The 21852-nt window shown below is 41.2% G+C and overlaps 1 long non-coding RNA gene across 1 annotated transcript in view; it reads left to right on the plus strand.

The window, feature by feature from the left end:
- The window catches only part of LOC139027903 (uncharacterized), a 393207-nt gene that overhangs the window by 354584 nt on the left and 16771 nt on the right, over window positions 1–21852 (plus strand). The window lies entirely within an intron of this gene.

Consider the following 21852-nt stretch of genomic DNA (forward strand, 5'->3'; position numbering starts at 1 on the left):
CGTGTTTTATGATTCTGATTATCTGGACTTGTCCATGTGACTGCTGTGAAAGGACAGCTGACAACATAGGAAAGTCTGTGTGACAGCTTGGAGAGACAGCTGACCGGAGGAATAGACCCCAATGGGGCTGTAATGGGCTAGCTACCCATATTGGCAGTCTCCGACGCTGCTTCAGTATGTTGGAGACACCGCAAGTGCTACTGAAAGTCAACAAAGAACATACCCCTAGAGCCTGCGAGAGCTGGGGCGCAAGATGGCTCAACGACTGATCACACGGCTACGGACCCAGGAATGGAAACGACTACGAGTAGGAACAACAGCGCATGAGACAACCATAACAGCAGCAGGACACACACTTCAGGTGTGCAGCTGTGGTTGGGAGAGGAGAACATCGGCAAGGGGGTTAAGGATCCATCAAGGGAGGAAAAGGTGCTTGGTAGAGCAGAGACAGGGACCTCGCATTGACCAGTACTTCTTACGAAGCAGCCAGTCAAATCAGTCGAATGAAGCACAGCGACGGGACGCAAACCAAAGTTCGCAGAGCATCAGCAACCCTGTAACGGAGGAGGATAACACAAGCACAGAAATGTCGGTGGATGAACTCACCCAACCACAGAGACCTCTAAAAGAGGAAAAGGTCAAAGGGCACAGACCGAGTGTGAAGTGGCCCAAAGCTGTTGAAAAGAGAGAGTGGGAAACAATCAACAACGACCGACAAAAATCTTGGAAGGACCCTTGCTGGGCTATAATTTCATGACCCCCACCCCCACCTGAGAACCCAATTCAGATCCCTCCAACTTGAGGAGGGCATATAGGTATGCGGTCGCTGTAGGGCTGGCTCAGGGAAGAGACACCCCTGCCTTGCATAGTCCCGTGGGAAATCTTTATTGGCATGGGACACAAGCTAAGTCTTGATCACCCTTTAGCTGGCCACCTTTGAGAGGGTGTTTATGTGATTAAAGGACGAACACCTGATCGAAGGCACACTACTGGAGATGTGTCCCAAAATTGACATCTTAACCCAGTCTAAGAAATAAACCTCCATGCCACTCTGTCAACATCACGGCAAATCTCATTGTGAGTCATACCATCTATTGGCACAATGGACAGTTTTAACATCTCGTCGCTCTGTCAACATCACGGCAAATCTCATGTGAGTGCATACCATCTATTGGCACAATGGACAGTTTTAACATCTCGTCCCGTGTTTTATGATTCTGAGTAGTTGTGTGGTTGTGAATACCTGCTCTTTCCATGACATAGACTGACCAGGTGAAAGCAAAATTCCCTTATTGATGTAACGTGTTAAATCCACTTCAGTCAGTGTAGATGAAGGGGAGGAGACAGGATAAAGAATGTTTTTTTAAGCCTCGATATAATTGAGACATGGGTTGTGTATGTGTGCTATTCAGAGGGTGAGATTTAAGTGCCTTTGAGCGGGGTATGGTAGTAGGTGCCAGGCACACCAGTTTGAGTGTGTCAAGAACTGCAACGCTGCTGGGTTTTTCACGCTCAACAGTATCCCGTGTGTATCAAGTATGGTCCACCACCCAAAAGACATCCAGCCAACTTGACACAACTGTAGGAAGCATTCGAGTCAACATGGGCCAGCATCCCTGTTGAACGCTTTCGACACCTTGTAGAGTCCATGCCCTGACGAATTGAGGCTGTTCTGAGTGCAAAGCAGGGGTGCAACTCGATAGTAGGAAGGTGTTCTTAATGTTTTGTACACTCAGTGTATGAGTGGATGCATATAGGTTTTCACCATATATACCCATAATACACATATATTGCCATATACAGTGCCCTCTGTAATTATTGGGACAGTGACATTTTTTTCTGTTTTGGCTCTGTACTTAAGCACTTTGGATTTGAAATGATACAATGACTACGAAGTTAAAGTGAATCGTGAATACCGATGAGTGAGAAAGTTACAGACGCACAAATATCATACCACCCCAAAAATGCTAACCTCCCCTGTTATTCTAATGGTGAGAGGTTAGCATGTCTTGGGGGTATGCTATTTGTGCGTCTGTAACTTTCTCACTTATCATTATTCACGATTCATTCCGTAATCATGGTAGCATCCACATTAATATAGAAGTGTTTAGAAACATATTATATTCTTATTTATAATATAAGCGACTCCAAAATGACACAATACATTTATTTATCCGTTCATTTCTATTGGGCACAAAATAATCTGAAACACAACCAAAACAAACAGCAAATGCATCCAACAAGTTTGTGGAGTCACAACGAACATTGCATACTAGGAATATGGGACCAAATACTACTTTTTCCCACTTTAATACACATAAGTGAATTTGTCCCAATACTTTGTTCCCTAAAATGGGGGGACAATGTACAAAAAGCGCTGTAATTTCTAAATGAGTCATTGTATAATTTCAAATCTAAAGCACTGGAGTACAGAGCCAAAACAACAACAACAAAATATCGCTGTCCCAATAATTATGGAGGGTACTGTATTACTTTTCCGTATGAGTTATACTCACACAAGCATGAAGATGCTCACATGCAGGAACCAATGGGATACTTGAGCGGGGCGTTCCGGCAGATGCAGGAACCAATGGGATGTTTGAGCGGGGCGTTCCGGCAGATGCAGGAACCAATGGGATGCTTGAGCAGGGCGTTCCGGCAGATGCCGAAATGCCCCGAATTGCGGGCCGAGATCACACACTCTTCAATCACACATGTAATGACAATAGAATATACTGAATAAGTCATGAGCAAATCAAAGTGGAGGGAACATAAGTTAGGGGAGTGGAGGGTTTAAATGGTCAAAATGTTGATTTAGACGTTCACAAATGTAACACATTTTGACTATCACTAATGTCATTATATTTTTTGTAAAGAAATAAAGGTGAAATGTTTTCAGTAGATGGTCCTAAAAATGACTATTTATGAACCATTGGCGGTCGGTGCTGTTTAAGATTAGGGAGAACAAGCATGGCCTTAGTTCTTTTACAGCATATTAGATAACAGTCATTCATATTCCATTCACCCAGTTCAATGTAATATCGTTAGGTTTATGCTACTACATGATACTCTAATTTTCCCTATACCCATCATGAGGTTGCTGCAACCTAGCCTACGAATTAAAGTTTATAACGTAGGTGCACAGGTCGAGGGCCAAATTGGAGTAATCAAGATGACAGACAGTGACACATTCCGCCTTGCACTCTTACCTGCATCTAGCTGATCTAGGGTGTAATGAAAGTTAACTGTGTGTGCGGGTGACTATTGATAACAGCCACATACAAACAACACCATCACTCTCCTCCTCACCTTTTCCATTCACTTGTGAACTTCAGTGCACAACACAATAGCTGTCTGTGACCAGGCGAGAGAGCCTTTCTAAGCCAAACCTTCATACCATAACCGCTAACCACTACACACAGCCTACATCGCTGTCACCATAATAGCTAACATCATAGTCAACATAACTACTAGAACTAACGCGTTAGTAAACCCGCTACAATCCTGCAGTACAGTGTACAGCAAGCAGTTCAGCAGTTACAGAGGCGGGCCCCGGTGGCCATAAATTAATACAACTGAAAGCTTACCTTGACTTGGAAGATTAGCTCACTGCATTAGATAGCTAAGAAAGTGAAAGTGAAAAATATACAACAAAATCTCTCTCTCTCTGCTGCTTCTCCTTAATTTTTGAAGAAATACATTTGTTAAAAACTGTTCAACTATTGTCTTTCTCTCTCTTTGAGCCAACTACTCACAACATTTTTTGCACTGAAGTGCTAGCTAGTTGTAGCTTAGGCCTTTAGTACTAGATTAATTCTCTGATCCTTTGATTGGGTGGACTACATGTCAGTTCATGCTGCAAGAGCTCTGATAGTTTGGAGGACTTCCTCCAGAAGTCCTGTGTAAGTCTATGGAAGGGGTGAGAACCATGAGTCTCCTAGGTTTTGTATTGAAGTCAATGTACCCATGGTGCTACCCCAGAGAGTGCTGTTGGCGCTACTGTGGACTTTCATAGCCGAAACAGTGTTTAATCAGTTTTTTAGTGACGTGAATATACAGTATGAGGATAGTTGATCACTTTTATTTTATGAAATTCACTGGGTAGGATGGTCCTCCCCTTCCTCCTCTGAGGGGCCTCCACTGATATGGACATATTATAAAGTAAGAAAAGGCTTATTCATGACATGTGTATGTGGTTTATTATATAACTATAATAGTATATATATGGGCTGAAACATGTGTTTTTTTGTTGACATAAATAAACAATTCCAGGTGAATATAAATATTGCAATATTGCTAAATATTGCTATCTTCTTGCTAGATTGACGAATACAGTGCAAAAGTGCTGGCAGCTCAAGAGGATTTATTAATTAAGTACCAATATTCAAGTAATCCAAACCCCAGCAACCCATAGGCCTGTATACTAATTTAGACCCTATTGAAAGTGATGTCTGCTAGATACAACAAGACAACATAGAGTAACTCATTTCTTAGCCAGTAGAATCGATGTCTGAATAGGAACTATGAGTATATGGGAGTAACATGATGGATTACAAAATCAAATGCTCTAGCTCAATAATCGACAGCTGACTTCAGTCAATGTTATTTTTCTTGTAAGAATTCACTAACCTATCTTTACAGTTAATGTGAACAATGTGATCTGTATGTAGGCTATTTCATGTTGTCAGGTTTGAATACATTTCATGCTATCAGGTTTGACTCAGATTGGACTATGGCTGAGCTCCAAATGGCATTCTATTCTCTATGTCAAAGGACACTACTTTTGCCCTATGGGCCCTGGTCAAAAGTAGTGCACTATGTGGGGAACAGGATGCAGACCATGAAGAGTCATAGATGTTGTGAGTTACTGGAAGTCCAAATTTTGAATGAAACTTGCTGATTCTGTCCCCTGTGCTGCCAATTGTGCACGTCTGCGTGAAGGTTACACAATGGCTGGTAAAGAACACACTATCAGTGACTCATCTCTTTTGATCAGAGCTTAAGACCAAACCACGGCCTGGACAGCATGCCCCCCTTCTGTCAGTAATGTCCTGACATGTCATAAAAAACACCATCAATTCAACCAAGATCGAACATGACAATAATTCCAGCTGTAGGTCTCTGTGTGTGTTTTTGTGTGCAGAACATAATATTCAAAAGCAACATTCTATATTTCCTTACAAAACAGTTCTCGAATAACTTTTCCAGTCCTGTTTCAGCTGGTGTTTATGTGATAGACTATTTACTAAAACATTGTATGATAGTAATGGGTACTTTTTGGTTGGCACCACTTTACCATGTCATTTCTAAGTTTATACCAGATAGTGGATGGTTGGCTAAAATAAAACATTATTAAATTAAGCATCTGAACACACTCTAATACTTGATAAACTAGATTGCTGGAGATTGATTTGTACACAAAGAAAGCATAATATCACACAATACACATAAAACCAAATGTCCATATGTTTTATTATTGAGAGGGGAGTAAATTGTTATTGAGGAGTAAATTCTTCTACAGTCCAGAAGGTGGCACTATGCACCTGAATGAATCATTCCCTAATACAGTTTCAAAGTCAAGTAATCTTGACAGTAGAGTTATCCATTGATTCACACTTAAGATTTACTATCAGTAAATGTTCAATCAATGCATATGTGTGGATTGCATGTGTCAAGTAGTAATGTGGCCAATTCTACGTCAATTCCAGTCCACTTAAGAAATTAACTGGTGTTCAAAACGGAAGAAGACTGAAATTTGTCTTTTATTTTATTTGAACCCAGAGTCGGACAAAGTGCAACGCCCCTGGAGCAGATTAAGGGATTACGTATTTGTATTAATTATGGATCCCCATTAGCTGGGGTCCAGCAAAATTAAGGCAGTTTATACCATTTTTAAAACATTAAAATACATTCACAGATTTCACAACACACTGTGTGCCCTCAGGCCCCCACTCCACCACTACCACATATCTACAGTACTAAATCCATGTGTATGTATAGTGCATATGTTATCGTATGTGTGTGTGTATGTGCATGTTTCAGTGCCAATGTTTGTGTTATATGCATTGCTCAAGGGCACAACGGCAGGAGATGGCATCTAGGATACTGATACAACCCTCCGGTTGCCAGCTCACTCCCCACCAAATGTCCCCATTGGAATTTGAGCCAGAGACTGACTGCTGGCCTGCTTCTAACCTCTAGGCTACCTGCTACCACAGGTCAGGGATTTGGAGGAGGTAATAATGGGTTTGTTTTAGATGTTTCCCCTTTTTACATAGCACATTTATCAGTGCTTGCAAAGATAACACTTGAAATATTCAGCATTCATGAAACAAAAGAGGATTACTTGTTTTTTTCAAGATCAACATTGATTTAATGTTTTTTGAATTACATTTTCTCATTTACATTTCATAATTATGTAGGAAACTACAGCACACAATTGACCTGGTCCCCCAGTAAAAAACAAACAAGAACATTCAAGCATCTGTTTAGAGGCACACAGGGTAAAATTACCATGAAATGAATGTTGCATTGAGATCAGAGGGCAGAAGATAAATGAAGGGGTGCAAATCACCTGCATTAGAAAGGTGTGGGAGTAATTATTAGTGATTGAGTTTCCCTCATGCGTTTCTTTTGTAGAGCTAGGCACACAATCTCCACTCTATTTGACCGTGCCAATGACCAGCACTTGGGTTTATTTTATCTTAAATCTAACAGTTAATTCCTGTATATTTCCAGCATAATAATGTCTCTGGCAGAGAATACGAGGAAATGTATCCTCACAAAAATAAACCTTGATGTCCTCACGTGAAGTAATATGAGGGCCATGTGCAGTTAGAAGGGAGTAGTGATGGGGGGAACCAGTGGACAAACCTACTGGGTGAGAGGGCTATGAAGGCCAGTATGACCTTTGGGGCCATGTCACACCCAACAGAGGACTGCTACAGGGTCTACGTGCAAAATGGCAAGGTCAGAAAGTAGTGTATAGCCCAAAGATTTTAGCTATCTCACAAAAGATCAGTAGGATGCTCATAGTCATACAACTAGCTAGAGATCAACAACTTGCAAATATCTGTTTTAGTGCTGCCAGTTTAGGGCTGCTAGTACCACTGTGTTGCTAGTACCGCTGTGTTTTAGCCTAAAAATGCATATTTCTTTGTGGTTGTGGCCTTTTAAATAGATGAATCTTTTATAAAAATTTGTCTTAATCTAAAGCATTAGCTGATTTATTAAATAGATTAATAAATTAATCTACACATCCCTAGTGTACAATAGTGCACAATAGGAACACCTTTCTAATTTTGAGTTGCACCGCTTTTTGCCTTAATTCGTTGGGGCATGGACTCGATCCACAGGGATGCTGGCCCATGTTAACGCCAATGCTTCCTACAGTTGTGTCCAGTTGTCTGGATGTCCTTTGTGTGGTGGACCGTTCTTGATACACACAGGAAACTGTTGAGTATGAAAAACCCAGCAGCGTTGCAGTTCTTGACACACTCAAACCGTTCAAAGCACTTAAATATTTTGTCTTTCACATTCCCCCTCTGAATGGCACAGATACACACGCCATGTTTCAATTATCTCAAGACTTAAAAATCCTTCTTTAACCTGTCTCCTCCACTTCATCTACACTGATTGAAGTGGATTTAACAAGTGACATCAATAAGGAATCATAGCTTTTTTCTGGATTCACCTGGTCAGTCTATGTCATGGAAAGAGGTGTTCCTAATATTTTGTATACTCAGTGTATATCTACAATACCTCAGTTTACTTAACATCAACGTTTAGCGTCAATAGTGGTTGGTGCTGTTTAAGATTATGGAGGACAGTATTTTTTACAAATGAGAATGGCCTTCTTTCTATTACAGCATATTGGATGACTGCCATTCATATTCCATTCACCCAGCTCAATATAACATCAATAGGTTTAGGCTAGTACATGATACTCAAAATTGCCATATACCCATCATGAGGTTGCCATAACTAAGCCTACAAATGAAAGTGTATAATGTAGGTGCACAGGTCAAGAGACAAATTGGAGTAATCAAGGTGACAGACAGTGGCACATTCACTACCGCCTTGTACACTCTTGCCTGCATCTAGCTGATTTGGTGTGTAATCATTAATCCAAACAATTGGAAATGAAAGTATCTATTGGACAAATAAATTTTTTCCCATTTTGCTTCCGTTTAAGAAACATTTTGCAACAGAATCGGTGGAATGAATACAGCCCTGATCACCTGCACACACAGTTCATTTTAATAGCAGCCACATATGGCATCATCACTTGCTTGTTGTATAAATCCTTCTTGCATCTACGTGCTCTCCTCCTCTCACCTTTTCCCTTTGCTTGTGGATTTCAGTACACAACACAACAGCTGTCTGTGACCAGGTGCAAAAACCTCCCCAAGCCAAACCGCTACACAGCCTACATCGTTGTCACCATATTAGTGTTATAGTCAACAAACTAGAACTAACCCGTTAGTAAACCCACAATCCAATCCATGTGTACAGCAAGCAGTTTAGCAGTTACACCGGCGGGCCCCGGTGGCCATAAATTAATAAAACCGAAAGCTTAACTTGACTTGGAAAAGTTGCTGTGTTGGATAACCTTAGCCCGTTAGCTAACATAAATAGCATTTCTCTCTGTTTGAGTCAGATTGTTGAGTAGGCTAAATTAGCTACATAAGTGAAAGGTAAACTAAGAAGAAAAAAATAAAACAAAATATACCTAGCTCTCGCTCTCTCTCTGCTGCTTCGCCTTAATTTGTTCACTGTTAAACAATTGTCTTTCTCTATATAGTGCAGTGCTAGCTTGCTAGTTGTAGATGATGCTTTCAGTGCTAGAATCATTCTCTGACAACATGTCAGTTCATACTGCAAGTTCTGCTAGGTTGGAGTGCGTCGTCTGGAAGATGTCACAATTACTTTGTAAGTCTTTGGAAGAGGGTGAGAACCATCAGCCTCCTAGTTTTTGTATTGAAGTCAATGTACCCAGAGGACGGAAAATAGCTGTCCTCCAGCTACACCACTATGCTACCTTAGAGGGTGCTGTTGAGCTACTGTAGACCTTCATTGCAAAACAGTGTGTTTTAATCAGTTATTTGGTGACCTGAATATATTTAGTATAGTCTTTTTTAAAGGAAATTCACTGAGTAGGATGGTCCTTCCCTTCCTCCTCTGAGGTGTCTCCACTGTTTAGCGTGTTGAGTTGAGTTCGCTGGTCCCATGCATTTACTGAACTATACAGTGGCAAGAAAAAGTATCTGAGCCCTTTGGAATTATCTGGATTTAGGTATAAATTTGTCATGAAATTTGATCTGATCTTCATCTTAGTCACAACGATAGACAAACACAGTGTGCTTAAACTAATAACACACAAATTATTGTATTTTTCTTGTCTATATTGAATACATCATGTAAACATTCAGTGTAAGTTCGAAAAAGTATGTGAACCCCTAGGCTAATCACTTCTCCAAAAGCTAATTGGAGTCAGGAGTCAGCTAACCTGGAGTCCAATCAATGAGACGAGATTAGAGATGTTGGTTAGAGCTGCCTTGCCCTATAAAAAAACACTCACAAAATTTGAGTTTACTATTCACAAGAAGCATTACCTGATGTGAACCATGCCTCGAACAAAAGAGATCTCAGAAGACCTAAGATTAAGGATTGTTAACTTGCATATAGCTGGAAAGGGTTACAAAAGCATCTCTAAAAGCCATTATGTTCATCAGTTCACGGTAAGACAAATTGTCTGTAAAGGGAGAAAGTTCAGCACTGTTGCTACTCTCCCTAGGATTGCAAAGATGACTGCAAGAGCACAGCGCAGAATGCTCAATGAGGTTAAGAAGAATCCTAGAGTTTCAGCTAAGACTTACAGATCTCTGGAACAAGCTAACATCTCTGACAAGTCTATGATACGTGAAACACTAAACAAGAATGGTGTTCATGGGAGGACACCACGGACACCACATCAAAACCGCATCCCAACTGTAAAGTATGGTGTAGGGAGAATCAATTCAAATCAAAGTTTATTTGTCACGTGCGCCGAATACAACAGGTGTAGGTAGACCTTACAGTGAAATGCTTACTTACAGGCTCTAACCAACAGTGCAAAAAGGTATTAGGTGAACAAGTAAAGCAATAAAAACAACAGTAAAAAAGACAGTGAAAAATAACAGTAGCGAGGCTATATAAAGTAGCGAGGCTATAACAGTAGCGAGGCTATATACAGGCACCGGTTAGTCGGGCTGATTGAGGTAGTATGTACATGTAGATATGCTTAAAGTGACTATGCATATATGATAAACAGAAAGTAGCAGTAGCGTAAAAGAGGGGTTGGCGGGTGGCGGGACACAATGCAGATAGCCCAGTTAGCCAATGTGCGGGGGCACTGGTTGGTCGGGCCAACTGAGGTAGTATGTACATGAATGTATAGTTAAAGTGACTATGCATATATGATAAACAGAGAGTAGCAGCAGCGTAAAAGAGGGGTTGGGTTGGGGGGGGCACACAGTGCAAATAGTCCGGGTAGCCATTTGATTACCTGTTCAGGAGTCTTATGGCTTGGGGGTAAAAACTGTTCAGAAGCCTTTGTGTCCTAAACTTGGCACTCCGGTACCGCTTGCCATGCGGTAGTAGAGAGAACAGTCTATGACTGGGGTGGTTGGGGTCTTTGACAATTTTCAGGGCCTTCCTGCCTGGTGTAGAGGTCCTGGATGGCAGGCAGCTTAGCCCCTGTGATGTACTGGGCCGTACGCACTACTCCCTGTAGTGCCTTGCGGTCGGAGGCCCGAGCAATTGCCGTACCAGGCAGTGATGCAAACAGTCAGGATGCTCTCGATGTTGCAGCTGTAGAACATTTGAGGATCTGAGGACCCATGCCAAATCTTTTTAGTTTCCTGAGGGGGAATAGGCTTTGTCGTGCCCTCTTCACAACTGTCTTGGTGTGTTTGGACCATTCTAGTTTGTTGGTGATGTTGACACCAAGGAACTTGAAGCTCTCAACCTGCTCCACTACAGCCCCGTTGATGAGAATGGGGGCTTGATCGGTCCTCCTTTTCCTGTAGTCCACAATAATCACCGTAGTCTTGGTCTCCTTAGTCTCCTTAGCATCGTGGTTTGGTGCTGCTTTGCTGTCATCGATGGAAAAATGAATTCCTAAGTTTATCAAGACATTTTGCAGGAGAATGTTAGGCTATCTGTCTGCCAATTGAAGCACAACAGAAGTTGGGTGATGCAACAGGACAACGACCCAAAACACAGAAGTAAATCAACAACAGAATGGCTTCAACATTAGAAAATACGCCTTCTTGAGTGGCCCAGTCAGAGTCCTGACCTCAACCCGATTGAGATGCTGTGGCATGACCTCGAGAGCGGTTCACACCAGACATCCTAAGAATATTGCTGAACTGAAACAGTTTTGTAAAGGTGAATGTTCCAAAATTCCTCCTGACCTTTGTGCAGGTCTGATCCGCAACTACAGAAAATGTTTGGTTGAGTTAAGCTGCCAAAGGAGGATCAACCAGTTATTAAATCCAAGGGTTCACATACTTTTTCCACCCTACACTGTGAATGTTTACATAGCGTGTTCAATAAAGACATGAAAACTTTTAATTGTTTGTGTGTTATTAGTTTAAGCAGACTGTGTTTGTCTATTGTTGTGACTTAGATGAAGATCAGATGCAATTCCAAAGGGTTCACATGCTTTTTCTTGGCACTGTATATAATCCCTTCTGGATTTCTGGGGGTGGGTTACTATTTTCCCCATGCATCAAGAAGGCATATTTGATTTGATAAACCATTTAAAGCATTTTTCCTGTTGTAAACATTGTGCATGGATTCAAGTGTGCATTATTCTGGAACAGGGCTTAAATAGCAATAGGGGTCTAATAATTGATTATTTTCATTGCTATCTTAGAGATGCAAAATAGCAGTTTCTCTTTCAATGCACCCTCATATACTATAACACACCTTATTTGTTATTTAGCAGTATATTTTACTAACCCCTAATTTAAAGTCAAAAGGTACATGTAGAAATCAATAGGCTGCAGTCATCAAACAGTTTCAAACTCATCACCTTTCCTGGGAAGCATCAGCCAGTGGGGGAAAAGGTCAACATTTCCATCCCAAATGTAAAATGAATGGAGCTTGACCACTCAAAGCCATAGGCACGTAAACCTGCAGCTCAGGTGGAAAAGCATGGCCCGGATATAGAAGTCCCATTCTTTCGTCGTCAGGCTCAAAGCATGGCTGCACAGTTAGAGGAGTTTAAACAAGCCACACTCATTATCTATAAAGGTGGCGTGGCAGGGACTTGGCTGCGACCAGGTTAGCCGTTGGAGTCTTGCCAGAAGGACCTGAATCTCTAATATATGTTCACCCAGGCAAAATTACTGCAGCTAAAATTTTCCAGGGAGAGAAATTGAGATGTTCTGTATAAAGAAACACATTTTTTTCAAGGAATACATAGCGAAAAGGCTATCCTGTTCCCCCTGATGGTCAGGTCTAGTTTTAGATTATTTAATTGTTCAATATTCCATAGAAGTTTTGTCATTACCAGAAAATGCTTGGAGATTGTAAACTGTCATGGTCAAAACATATTGATACAGTAGTAGCTAAGATGGGGAGAAGTCTGTCCGTAATAAATCGATGCTCTGCCTTTTTAACAACACTATCAACAAGGCAGGTCCTATACGCCCTAGTTTTGTCGCACCTGGACTACTGTTCAGTCGTGTGGTCAGGTGCCACAAAAAAGGAAAATTGCAATTGGTTCAGAACAGGCTGGCCCTTGGATGGCCCTTGGATGTACACAGAAAGCTAATATTAATGATATGCATGTCAATCTCTCCTGGCTCAAAGTGGAGGCGAGATTGACTTCATCACTACCTGTATTTATGAGAGGTTGTTGACATGTTGAATGTCTGTTGAGCTGTCTGACATGTCGAGCTGTCTGTCTAAACTACTGGCACACAGCTCGGACACCCATGCATACCCCACCAGACATGCCACAAGAGGTCTCTACACAGTCCCCGTCCAGAACAGACTATGGGAGGTGCACAGTACTACATAGAGCCATGATTACATGGAACTATTCCACATCAAGTAACTGATGCAAGCAGTAAAATTAGATTTAAAAATATATATTTAAAAAAAACTTATGGAACAGCGGGGACTGTGAAGCAACACAAACATAGGCACAGACACATGCACACACACACACACGATAACATACACACTATACACACACGTATACATGGATTTAGTACTGTAGATATGTGGTAGTGCTGGATTTGGGGCCTGAGGGCACATAATGTGTTGTGAGATCTGTGAATGTATTCAAATTGTATAAACTGCCTTAATTTTGCTGGACCCCAGGAAGAGTAATGGGTATCCATAATAAATACAAATGAGAATACTTCATAAAAAGTCCCCTCCAGATGACTGTGTGATCACGCTCTCAGCAGCCGATGTGAGTAAGACCTTTAAACAGGTCAACATTCACAAGCCCGCTGGGCCAGACGGATTACCAGCACGTGTACTCCGAGCATGCGCTGACCAACTGGCAAGTGTCTTCACTGACATTTTCAACCTCTCCCTGTCTGAGTCTGTATTACCAACATGTTTCAAGCAGATTCAAGCCGATGACACAGCATTGGTAGGCCTGATCACCGACAATGATGAGACAGCCTATAGGGAGGAGGTCAGAGACTTGACCGTGTGGTGCAAGGACAACAACCTCTCCCTCAACGTGACCAAGACAAAGGAGATGATTGTGGACTATAGGAAAAGGAGGACCGAGAACACCCCATTCCCATCGACGGGACTGTAGTGGAGCAGGTTGAGAGCTTCAAGTTCCTTGGCATCCACATCACCAACAAACTAACATGGTCCAAGCACACCAAGACAGTTGTGAAGTGGGCACAACAAAACCTATTCCCCCTCAGGAGACTGAAAAGATTTGGCATGGGTCCTCAAATCCTCAGAAGGTTTTACAGCTGCACCATCTAGAGCATCCTGACCGGTTGCATCACTGCCTGGTATGGCAATTGCTCGGCCTCCAACCGCAAGGCCCTACAGAGGGTAGTGCGTATGGCCCAGTACATGACCGGGGCCAAGCTTCCTGCCATCCAGGACCTCTACACCAGGCGGTGTCAGAGGAAGGCCCTAAAAATGGTCAAAGACTCCAGCCACCCTAGTCATAGACTGTTCTCTCTGCTACCGCACGGCAAGCGGTACCGAAGCACCAAGTCTAGGTCCAAGAGGCTTCTAAACAACTTATACCCCCATGCCATAAGACTCCTGAACAGCTAATCAAAGGGCTACCCAGACTATTTGCACTGCCCCCCCCCCKCCCACCCTTCTACGCTGTTGCTACTCTCTGTTATTATTTATGCATAGTCACATTAATAACTCTACCTACATGTACATATTACCTTTATCACCTCGACACAGGTGCTCCCGCACATTGACTCTGTGCCGGTACACCCTGTATATAGCCCCGCTACTGTTATTTACTGCTGCTCTTTAATTATTTGTTATTCTTATCAAGAGATAAGTAAAAATAATAAATAATAAAAGATAATAGAAAGTAAGAACTTTTTTTGCTGGTATTTTCTTAAAACTGCATTGTTGGTTGAAGGGCTTGTAAGTATGCATTTCACTGTAAGGTCTAAACATGTTGTATTCGGCGCATTTGACTAATAAAGTTAGATTAGATTTGATTTGAAAAGATTCCCTGACAGTATGTAACTAAGAAATGCAACGTACCAATGATCGGCATGACATTTTGTCCACCTGGAACCTTTAGACCTTCTCCATGCAGGTAGCCTAGTGGTTAGAGCGTTGGGCCAGTAACCAGAAAGTTAATGGATTGAATCCCTGAGCTGACAAGGTAATCTGTTGTTCTGCCCCTGAGCAAGGCAGTTAGCACACTGTTCCCTGGGCGCTGAAGATGTGAATGCTGATTTTTTTAAATTATTTTATTTATTTCACCTTTATTTAACCAGGTAGGCCAGTTGAGAACAAGTTCTCATTTACAACTGCGACCTGGCCAAGATAAAGCAAAGCAGTGCGACACAAACAACAGAGTTACACATGGAATAAACAAACATAGAGTCAATAACAAAATAGAAAGGTCTATATACAGTGTGTGCAAATTATGTAAGATTAGGGAGGTAAGGAAATAAATAGGCCAATAGTGGCAAAATAATTACAATTTAGCAAATAAACACTGGAGTGACATATGTGTAGAAGACGAATGTGCAAGAAGAGATACTGGGGTGCAAAGGAGCAAAAAAAAATAATTACAATATGGGGATGAGGTAGTTGGGTGGGCTATTTACAGATGGGCTATGTACAGGTGCAATGATCTGTAAGCTGCTCAGACAGCTGATGCTTAATGTTAGTGAGGGAGTTATGAGTCTCCAATTTCAGTGATTTTTGCAATTCGTTCCAGTCATTGGCAGCAGAGAACTGGAAGGAAAGGCGGCCAAATGAGGAGTTGGCTTTGGGGGTGCCCAGTGAAATATACCTGCTTGAGCGCGTGCTACGGGTGGGTGCTGCTATGGTGACCAGTGAGCTGAGATAAGGCGGGGCTTTACCTAGCAAAGACTTATAGATGACCTGGAGCCAGTGGATTTGGTGGCGATTATGAAGCGAGGGCCAGCCAACGAGAGCATACAGGTCGCAGTGGTGGGTAGTATATGGGGCTTTGATGACAAAACAGATGGCACTGTGATAGACTGCATCCAATTTGCTGAGTAGTGTTGGAGGCTATTTTGTAAATGACATCGCCGAAGTCAAGGATCAGTTTTACGGGTTATGTTTGGCAGCATGAGTGAAGGATGCTTTAATACGAAATAGGACACTGATTCTAGATTTCATTTTGGTTTGGAGATGCTTAATGTGAGTCTGGAAGGAGAGTTTACAGTCTAACCAGACACCTAGTTATTTGTAGTTGTCCACATATTCTAAGTCAGAACCGTCCAGAGTAGTGATACTAGATGGGCGGGTAGGTGCGGGCAGCAATCGGTTGAAGAGCATGCATTTAGCTTTACTTGCATTTAAGAGCAGTTGGAGGCCACGGAAGGAGAGTTGTATGGCATTGAAGCTCGTCTGGAGGTTTGTTAACAGTGTCCAAAGAAGGGCCAGAAGTATACAGAATGGTGGCAACCATTAAGGCAACCCCTCACACCTCTCTGATTCAGAGGGGTTGGGTTAAATGCGGAAGACACATTTCAGTTGAAGGCATTCAGTTTTACAACTGACTAGGTATCCCCCTTTCCCATTCATGGAATGGATTGCATGTTCTCAATTTGTTACACAATGAGACAAGACATAGCCTAAAGGGGGCACTGGTGCATTTGTTTAAAACTACTTCTGCTTCACTTTTTAGTCAATTAAGGGCTCGCCACAAAGCACAGGATAATATCTGCAACCAAATGTTATACATATGGGGTTAGGGAACAGGCCTTGTGACAAGGGAATATGATGCTTATGTTCAACTGGATAGCACTGTAAATCTGTAAAATTGTAACCTTGTATAAGAGAATTAGTGTTATGAAAACATTGTCTCTTGGATACAGTAGGCTGTAGGTCTTACAACCTGTCGAATATTGCAGTGTTCCACAGCTCATAAGTGTCCTGACATTTTGAAAATCAGGTTTTTTGCTGAGTAATATTTGAAATGGAAAGATATTCAGAGTAACACGGACAAACAAGTCTCCAAGTACCGACCCAAAGTTATGGAAGGTAGTTAGTTGGTAACAAATTGTCTGAGATTTTTATGTGGTTTTTGAATGTCATCTCGTCTCAATAGCAGTACTGTACACATTTACCCCCTCAAAGTTATTATTACTGTTGCATGGCAATGGCTAGCATGAGCACAGTGCCACATTCACACAAAGACAATGTTCCCCTGCCTCTGCATGCCAGAGTAGTACGAGGTAAACCACAAGCTGAGACAGATTTCCTTTGGGATTCTTCAAACATCCTGAGAATAGAATACATTCAGGACAGTTGGACTCAAAATGTGCTGTGCATACCTTTAAAAGAAAGTGGAGGCCAAGCACTGAGGTTTTCATCCCACCGTGAGTGTGTTTATGTTTATGTCTCTGTGTCCTGAACTTAAACCTTCAGGCTAAACACAAAGGATATACACCTCTTGGGTTAGATACCGTCTCTGGCACAGTCACTTCAATGCGCCTCTCTATTCCAGGTTTGGAGTTGTTAGTACGTGGACAGAAGACGATCATCCAACCATTGGTATGCAGTCTGGGCCCTCTTCCTATTATCCCCCTTGTATCCGGGATTGAGACATTGTTAGGATTGTATTTAGCCATGTTAATAAGAAGCAATTTGCTATGCTGAAATTAAATAAATTGTTTTGACATGTCCCATAATTCACTGAGAATAAAATGTAAGCAATATTAGGTTATAATGGACAATATTGAAAGTGTTTTCCAGTGGATGCAATACATTTCTATACCATAACAATCCAAAACGCTCTATTCGGAAAGTATTCAGACCCCTTGACTTTTTCACATTTAGTTACTTTACAGCCTTATTCTAAAATGGATTCAATAGTTTTTTCAGACCCTTTACTCAGTACTTTGTTGAAGCACCTTTGGCAGCGAATACAGCCTTGAGACTTCTTGGGTATGACGCTACAAGCTTGGAACACCTGTATTTGGGGAGTTTCTCCCATTATTTTCTGCAGATCCTCTCAAGCTCTGTCAGGTTGATCTGCAGATCCTCTCAAGCTCTGTCAGGTTGAATGGGGAGCGTCGCTGCACAGCTATTTTCAGGTCTCTCCAGAGATGTTCAGAGATGTTGTGGACATTCAGAGACTTGTGCCGAAGCCACTCCTGCATTGTCTTGGCTCTGTGCTTAGGGTCGTGTAAAATTATTCTAAAAACATGCCTCCTGTTTGCAATAAGGCACCAAAGTAAATCTGCAAAAAAATATGGCAAATAAATTAGCTTTATGTCCTGAATACAAAGCGTTATGTTTGAGGCAAATCCAACACAACACATCCCTGAGTACCACTCTTCCTATTTTCGAGCTTGGTGGTGGCTGCATCATGTTATGGGTATGAGTAGGGAGTTTAAAAAAAATAAAAAAGCAGGACAATATCCTAAAACACAAGGCCAAATATACACTGGAGTTGCTTACCAAGACAACATTGAATGTTCCTGAGTGGCATAGTTACAGTTTTGAGTTAAATTGTCTTGAAAATCTATGGTAAGACTTGACAATGTCTGTCTAGCAATGAGCAACAACCAACTTTACAGAGTTAGAATTTTTATTTTAAGAATAATGTGCAAATATTGAACAATCTAGGTGTGCAAAGCTCTAGGGACTTAACCAGAAAGACTCACAGCGGTAATCGCTGCCAAAGCAGATTCTAACATGTATTGACTCAGGGGTGTAAATACGTATTTAAATGAGATATTTCTGTATTTAATTTTCAACAAATTAGCAACATTTCTAAAAACACATTTTCACTTTGTCATTATGGGTTTTTGTGTGAAGATGGGTGGGAGATTTTTTTTTTTTTTAATAAATTTTGAATTCAGGCTGTAACACAACAAAATGTGGAATAGGCCAAGGGGTATGAACACTTTCTGAAGGCACCGTATTAGTGAAGTTATCTTGAGTGTTGCTTGTTGGGGTAAATCACTGTTCATTGCTACAGTGTGTAGTCTGAGGTGATATGTTGTGATTATTCAGTGAGGAAATAGGCCTAGATCAGAATTGCAAGGGCAGAGAAGGTCCTTGCCAGTCGTTGACAACTCCAACAAACATTCTGGAATGGATAACTGCTAGGGAGAAAGAGAAAGGAGTTGATGTGTAAAAATGTGTCAATTTTCACAGATTAGAAAACATTTATGAACTCAGCAAAAAAGGAAACATCCCTGTTTCAGGACTCTGTCTTTCAAAGATATTTGGATTTTTACAAATTAACTTCACAGATCTTCATTATAAAGGGTTTAAACACTGTTTCCCATGCTTGTTCAATGAACCATAAACAATTAATGAACATGCACCTGTGGAACGGTCGTTAAACTAATAACACACAAATTATTGTATTTTTCCTGTCTATATTGAATACAACATTTAAACATTCACAGTGTAGGTTGGAAAAAGTATGTGAACCCCTAGGCTAATGACTTCTCGAAAAGCTAATTGGAGTCAAGAGTCAGCTAACCAATCAAAGAGATGAGATTAGAGATGTTGGTTAGAGCTGCCTTGCCCTATAAAAAACACTCACAAAATGTGAGTTTGCTATTCACAAGAAGCATTGCCTGATGTGAACCATCCCTCGAACAAAAGAGATCTCAGAATACCTAAGATTAAGAATTGTTGACTTGCATAAAGCGGGAAAGGGTTACAAAAGTATCTCTAAAAGCCTTGATGTTCATCAGTCCATGGTAAGACAAATTGTCTATAAATGGAGAAAGTTCAGCACTGTTGCTACTCTCCCTAGGACTGGCCGTTCTGCAAAGATGACTGCAAGAGCACAGCGCAGAATGCTCAATGAGGTTAAGAAGAATCCTAGTGTCAGCTAAAGACTTACAGAAATCTCTGGAACATGCTAACATCTCTGTTGACAAATCTACGATACGCAAAACACTAATCAAGAATGGTGTTCATGGGAGGGCACCACGGAAGAAGCCACTGCTGTCCAAAAAAACATTCCTGCACGTCTGAAGTTTGCAAATGTGCACCTAGATGTTCCACAGCGCTACTGGAAAAATATTCTGTGGGCAGATGAAACTACAGTTGAGTTGTTTGGAAGGAACACACAACACTATGTGTGGAGAAAAAAAGGCACAGCACACTAACATCAAATCCTCATCCCAACTGTAAAGTATGGTGGAGGGAGCATCATGGTTTGGGCTGCTTTGCTGCCTCAGGGCCTGGACAGCTTGCTATCATCAACGGAAAAATGAATTCCCAAGTTTATCAAGACATTTTGCAGGAGAATGTTAGGCTATCTGTCTGCCAGTTGAAGTGCAACAGAAGTTGGGTGATGCAACAGGACAACAACCCAAAACACAGAAGTAAATCAACAACAGAAGGAATGGCTTCCTTCTGGAAGTTTTTCTCATCTCCACAGAGGAAATCTGGAGCTATGTCAAAGTGACCATCAGGTTCTTGCTCATTTTGGCCGGGCGGCCAGCTCTAGGAAGAGTGTTGGTCATTCCAAACTTCTTTCGTTTAAGAATGATGGAGGCCACTGTGTTTTTGGGGACCTTCAATGTTGCAGAAATGTTTTGGTACCCTTCCCCAGATCTGTGCCTCGACACAATCATATCTCGGAGCTCAATGGACCATTTCTTTGATATCATTGCTTGGTTTTTGCTCTGAAATGCACTGTCAACTGTGGGACCTTACATAGACAGGTGTGTGCCTTTCCAAATCATGTCCAATCAATTGAATTTACCACAGGTGGAATCCGATCAGGTTGTAGTAACATCTCAAGGATGATCAATGGAAACAGTATGCACCTGAGCAAAATTTTGAGTCTCATAGCAAAGGGTCTGAATACTTATGTAAATAAGGTTTATTTATTTATTATAAATTTGCAAAAAAATAAAAAAAACTATTTTCGCTTTGTCATTGTCGGGTACTGTGTATAGAGTGACGAGGGGAAAAAACAATTGAATCCATTTTAGAATAATGTAATGTAACAAAAGGGGTCTGAAAACTTTCTGAATGCACTGTAGGTGTAATTTTTATATATTTTTTTATTATTCCACTCTATGGCCCTTTTTTCCCTATTGAAATCCATTGGGAGCTCATTTAAATATTGTATAAATGCTATCAAAAATATTTCTCAAGCAATCTAAGTTGGGGCAGTCTGAACAGTTGGAAGTCTGTTCGGTTTTAATAGCTTAAACCGTTTAACCCTTAGTATACAATTTCCATGGCCCCGCGGAAATCTAATTAACATAATAAAAAACAAACATCAAAATCAAATACTGTATCTGTTTTTTGCATGGACTGCATTTCAATCCACCACATTCGCTGATATTTCCCTTCCGCATCTGCGGTGAAAGGTGGTTGAGCTAGATCTGTGTTTGTCAGACCTTGAGACATCCCGGAAATCGGTCTTCTCACAAAAAGGTATGTTGCATCCGAACTGTTTGGCCTACAACGTATTATGGCCACTCTATTGAAAGATTAGACTCATGCGAACACGATGTGGTCCGTTTTTCTCTAGGACACAAGACTTGGTACAGTCTCTTCTGCCAACTTCTGTCTGTAGTGTCAGAACAGTCTGTAGCCCCTGAAGGTCCCAGGTACCAGTTGGAAAAAATGAATGGAAGTATATATGAAGATAGTTTAGTGCATAAAATAAGAGGATAAATACATGTAAAAAAAGAAAGAAAATAGCTTCCTGATCTTTTTTATATCTCTCAGATATAGGACAGACACATCAGAACAAACTTCCTTTCGTTTTTTTTTTACTACCTGTTGTACCATGTAGTGAATCTGTTATTCAATGCGTTTCTATTGGCTAATAGTAGTAATGCCAAATTCAATGTTTCATCCAATTTTTTATATATATTTTGTTTCGATAGGGCTTAGACTTTAGAGGGTTAAGCTCTAGAGCAGGCTGAATAAATAGAATAATAATAATAATAAGACTATGTACGACTTGCCTTCAGCCAGCACACCTAAGACTATTTAAGAAATCTTGAGTTGTGCTTTGCTTTCAGCAAGCGCACCTAATTAAACTGGTTAATGTTGGAATTCCTTTTCCAATTCCTGAGTTCAGGTTTGTAGATATTTCAGAGCACCTGCAGGGTTATGTGTGTGAAATATTTTCACTGGAAGGGGTTC

Source organism: Salvelinus sp. IW2-2015, linkage group LG1 (genome assembly GCF_002910315.2).
Source record: "Salvelinus sp. IW2-2015 linkage group LG1, ASM291031v2, whole genome shotgun sequence".
Taxonomy (NCBI): domain Eukaryota; kingdom Metazoa; phylum Chordata; class Actinopteri; order Salmoniformes; family Salmonidae; genus Salvelinus; species Salvelinus sp. IW2-2015.